The sequence below is a fragment of the Crocuta crocuta genome, unplaced genomic scaffold (genome assembly GCF_008692635.1).
Source record: "Crocuta crocuta isolate KB4526 unplaced genomic scaffold, BGI_CrCroc_1.0 scaffold221, whole genome shotgun sequence".
Lineage (NCBI taxonomy): Eukaryota > Metazoa > Chordata > Mammalia > Carnivora > Hyaenidae > Crocuta > Crocuta crocuta.
The window spans coordinates 4,655,517-4,661,017 of NW_027528610.1; the positions used below are offsets into that span (position 1 = coordinate 4,655,517).

General features: G+C 42.5%; 1 pseudogene; it reads right to left on the bottom strand.

Moving 5' to 3' along the window:
• Positions 1–373: 373 nt before the first annotated feature.
• LOC144223948 (trifunctional enzyme subunit beta, mitochondrial pseudogene) overlaps positions 374–5,501 on the bottom strand; it is a 17,441-nt pseudogene continuing 12,313 nt past the window's right edge.

Genomic DNA, 5,501 nt, shown 5'->3' on the forward strand with positions numbered 1-5,501 from the left:
TTTATTGCTTTTAACGTTGATTTATTTATCTTGAGAAAGAGATAGAGAGCGAGCAGGGGAGGGGCAGGGAGAGAGGGATGGAAAATCCCCACCAGGCCCCACAGCTGTCTGCGCAGAGCCCAACATGGGGCTTGAACTCCCGGACTGTGAGATCATGATCTGAGCCAAAACCAAGAGTCGGAGGCCTAACTGCCTTTGGCATCCAGGCACCCCTACAAATAAAATTTTAACTGTATCATTGTGTCAGAATCTGGTGACTAAGAAATCTCCCAAAGTTCAGTGAGCCATGGTTACTGGGAGGCTTAGAACACTAGATAGGCTTAATTGCAAAGTATTTAACAGGAGGCCACAAATTGTGTTTTCCTATGAGGAGTTAGGAACTGCTGATATCATTTATTGATGCATCGAAATGGCATTGCCTCGTGCAGTTGTTGCACAGAAACCCCAGGCCACCTCCTCTTCCTCTATTGATCTGATAAGCTTCCACTAACGTAGCCTGACTCTGCCCTCCAGCTACACAGGCAGCCAATAAGCCTTACCGGTCTCCTTCCTTCTGTACTCTGTTGGCAGCTGCCCTGACCCACGGGCAGCCGGTAGTTCCAAATGAGTGTGCCAGGGACAGTGCCCCACCCCAGTTGTAAATCTTCACCAGAGGAGGTGATCCAGCCTTGGCTTTCCCTCCCACGTAGTTTTGTGCCAGCCAGTCAGAGACCGTGGCTTTCAAATCAGCCACCATCTGATCTGAGAATGCTTCGTGAGACTTGAAGAATCAGCATCATTCATTGTTCGTACTGCCTTTTCTACAGCATATGGAGCATATGTTGATCCAAGTAAAAGTAGATCCTCTGAATCCTGAGACACATACACAAAATCTCTCAAATACATGACACTTGGCCAGAGCCTTTTCCTCTGCCATCATCAGCATGGCCAATGGGCCGCCAGGCAGGAAAGAAGAATTTGCAGCTGTCCCCATGCCACGGGGCTGGATGGATACAGTTTTGAGTTTGGCCATCTGGTCCACCAGTGGAAGGGTGAAGGCCCTTATCTTTGAGAGCTGTATCTACTCCTGGTTCTTTGAAGGGGACATCGTCACACAGGAGTCCTTCGTCCCATGCCTTCTTGGCCAGGCTGTGAAAGCGCAGCATGTCCTCAGCCTGGTCCACTCAGGAAAGTGCAGAAGCAGTGGCCAGCCCATCTGCAGAGTGGTCTGTGGCCTCATTGGTGCAGAACTCCGCCAGTGCGGGGAGCTGAGACGATAGGAAATTCAATCTGAAATTAGAGATTAAAGACAGTTGTTGACCCAGAGTCTTGGCCTTATTGAGGTCGAGCATCATTTTCCTTACTTTCCTGGAGTGGTGAATGGGGACGTCAGGCAGTAAGAGCACCACCGCATCCCACTGCCCAGAAGCAATCAAGCCACTACCTGTGGTTATGGTTGGTTGGCGGAGATGGAAAGCGTGGTGACAGTGGGAGTAGACTTGTCTCAGAAGCCAGCTCCGAGCCCCGCCTCTCCAGCCACATGGCCAGTTTTCACTTCCCGTGTAGCTCGGCCGTAGATGACCCCATCACCAGCCTCCTTTGGGACATTGGTTGATGCACCAAAGCCAAAAGCACTGCTCTAACCAAACCATGCGGCATCAAGTCCTCTGAAGTGCATTATTGCAAAAGTGGAATGTGAACACCAGCCACCACCACGATGCTCCTCTTGTTAGGTTTGGCTAAGGGTTTCCTTAACTTGTTCTCGGAAGCTGGGGCAGCCCTTGCTTAAAGGAACAGCTCCAACATCTAATAGAAAGTCTGAGGCCCCATTCTGATGGACTGGCAAGACTTTTAAATGTGGCAGGACTAGAATTTATTTCGGAAGCAGAAGAAAAAATAGGGATACTTGAAGCTCTGACCCTGTTTTTTTTTGTTGTTTTTTTTTTTTTAAGTTTACTTATTTTTGAGACAGAAAGAGACAGAGTGTGAGTGGGGGAGTGGGGAAGAGAGAGAGAGGGCGACACAGAATCAGAAGCAGGCTCCAGGCTCTGANGGGTGCCCCTGAGTCTGTTTAATGCACAGACTGTTTATAGAAGTATTTAAATATGCTCAATTTTGGAGTCAGTCTCTGTACTGACCTAACGCTTTTGAATATTTACCAATCAGTTGTAATTATTGATTGACCAATTCAACAATTGGGAATGATAGCCATACTGTTCCTTATAGCCTTCATTCTTGAACTACTCATTTCTTTTTTTGTCTTTCTCTTTTTCATATATTAAGTGGGGCAAAATAAAACAGCTGGAATAACCTGGAACTATTTGTGTCACAAATCCTTCCCAAGTTCTGCATTCATAATTCCATCCTGCGATGTATATGCGCGCGCGCACACACGCACACACACACACACAAACACAAATATATACACACACTCATCAAAAGTTGATGGTCAAAAAATAAACGATGGCTATTTCTTATTCACAAACATTTTTACTCAGGTGGAATTATGAGTAAACAGTTTGAATCGACACTGAAGACTCTTTCATGATTGTCATTTTTCTTTGAGATTCTATAAACCTTTCTGATGATTACTATTTTCCACTCTTTGGATTCTTTACTTCTGGAGTTCTGGGTGACAAATTTGCTTTCTCTTCATTTGTTTGATACATATATCTGGTTTCTGTGCTACCGTAAAAATGCCAACTGAGGTGGTTTTTTTTTTCCTTCTGTGAAGAATTTTTGCAGAGCTCCAAAGGAAATACAGAAAACACAAGATAAGCTACTGCATGAAATAAAATTCATAAAAAGCCCTTCCCGAGTGGTTCTCGGAGAAGTATCCGCTGCTACTTTCTGCAGAATGCCAAGTTTATCTCTTTGATTCAATGGTACGAGCCACCCTCCAGTTTCACCCTGCAGATGTAGGATAGTTTACTTTTCAAGTCGGTCATAAAACACTGTTTATAAAGCACTTAGCTACAGTGCACCATGCAAAGAATAACATGATAAAACACACAGAAGCCCTTTTTTAAGGAATTTGATTTTTAAAAGCATCACAGCACAGTGAATAGTTCCCAAAAATCTGCCTTGTAGGATTCATGGTTTCAATTAAAGAACAATTTCAAGGGCCAACACTCCAAAATTTGCCAAAATGGGCCAACTGCTCGTCTCCTGTCCTATTGTTTTTGATTACTGGCTATTGCTGTTCCGTGTCACAGTTGTAAAAAGAGAATGATTAACACCAATTGCTCGGCTAACATGTTTCCTCATACATTAGCCAGTCGTCCATCAGTGAAGTAGCTGAAAATTAAGTTTGTAACCATGAACAGCAGAATTAGTAGGTATGATCTAGGTAAGAGCTCCACAAAGATTTCTCAATGGTGTAGCCGTTGACATCGGGGCTGGATAATGCTTTCTTGAGGGACTTGCCCTGTGCTCTGCAATGTATTGCACTGTATCTCTGGCCTCTTCCTTTCGATACAGGTAATTTTCCATCCCTCGTCTGAGTTGTGATGGCTGAAAATGTCTCCGGACATTGCCACCTCTCCACTGGGAAGGAAATATTGCACTTGTTGAGAAGCACTGGAATTCTCCATTTCAGGATTGTTAATTTACTATGTTAAACCACCCTGGGTGATTTCAGTATGCAGCCGATTTGGTGAATCAGTGACCTATTCCTTTGTGGCTCAAAGTCTGGTCTCCAAAGCTGGAGAATCCCGTGGCAGCTTGTTAGGAATGCGGAGCGTCAGACCTCCTGGATCAGAATCTGCATCTTACCCAGACCTCCAAGGCCTATCAGTGAATGTCAGCTCTTTGCAGCACCTTTTTGCCATGAGCTGTGGTTGGGCAGCGTATCCGCAGAATTTGAGTTAGCCTGCGAGGGCTTTTCTCCTCACAACCAAGTTACACCCAGCCAAAAAATGATTTGACTTTAATCCATTTGGAGTGTGGGGATATCAAATAATGGTAGGAACACTATGGCATTCATTGATAATGAAAATTCTATAGTCACACATTGTTGCTTCAATATTTCTGAGTGGCCATTTGATAAAAAACATTTACATTGGCATAGAAATGAATAAGTACTGTACTCTCTAATACTGTCTTTAAATTAACCCATATTTGGAAATAACCTGCAAGAATGAGAAAGAGAGTTAAAAGCCGCCCCGTGCTAGTGGACAGATGAGTAAAAAATATTTTGTGAACTGAAGGAAAGATCACACAGCCATGAAAATGTGTGGGTGTGTAAGGAAGCCAGTGTGAATGAAATAGAAAGAATAAGCTTTGTTGTTTAAAAATGAGATTGTGCACTTTTTTAGATTTTTGTTTTCATGAAGTTAGACCACCTACTAAAATGTGCATGTGTTTCTAGTATCCAGGCAACCTTAGATACAGTGTAATTTTCCATGAGGCTTAGAGGGCACAAATTCACGTGCCATTTTCTTTTAAATAGTTTTCAATCTACAGTAAAGAGAAATACAGTGTAAAGGTTTCAAGTGTACTCAGGTGCAAGAAATAGGAAAGAGTACTTTGTCTACAGAATCTGATGTGTTTCCAGAAACAGGTACTTTGTCTATTGAATCAGATGTGTTTCTGGGCCTCGTTTATGCTTTTGTTTATTTATGTTTTCATTAGCTGAAGTTTGGATGTGGATAACTTGGGTGTCCCGGCTTTCAGAATCTTGCTGCAGTTAATGTGACTTTTTGAACTAGGTAGACTCTCTGAGCCTCTACATCCTGAGTCATGAAATAGGGATGTCTATATCAGCGTCGTGCAAAGGTTATTAAAATTAAAGGGACATTTACACACGAAACTTAATGCAGTGCCTGGCAAATTAATCTCACTTAATGGATAGCTGGTGTCATTCACATCGTTTCCATTTATATCATCAACAAATTCATACGTGAGAAGATAATTGTATGGTCAGTGCCTTCTGTTTTACAGATTTTCACTGTCAGTGTTTTGTTATCATTCATAAGCATTAATGGTTTACTACGATGTATTACTATGTTAAGCCACACTTACTGAACTTCAATTTATAAAGATTTAATGAAAATAATGGAAGAATACCCACTGATATTTGAATTACTGTTTGAAAATCTAGCTTGATTACACACTCAAAGATAAATTTATTTGTTAGAAGCCCTAATTGAAAAGTACGTCTGCACAACCCATTTTTCATTAATGTAGACTCCAAAGTATTTCTCTATTTCTTTTTTTACTGTGATTACATCTAGATGACCTAACCTGTTGGAATTACTTAAAACTCTAGCAAACCAAATCCTTCACAACTGCTCTATGCTATTTTCTTTTCCCTTAGAAATGTGTTCAGACAAAGAAGGACAAATATCATATGTTTGCACGTATGGGAGGATTAGGAGGAACGTAGCTGAGGAACAAGGGGGAGAAGAAGGGGGGAAATGGTGGTGGAAAGGGAGAGAGGCAAACCATGAGAGACTCTTGAATGCTGACAAAAACTGAGGACTGATGGATGTGGGGGGGAGGGGGGATGGGCATGGAGGAGG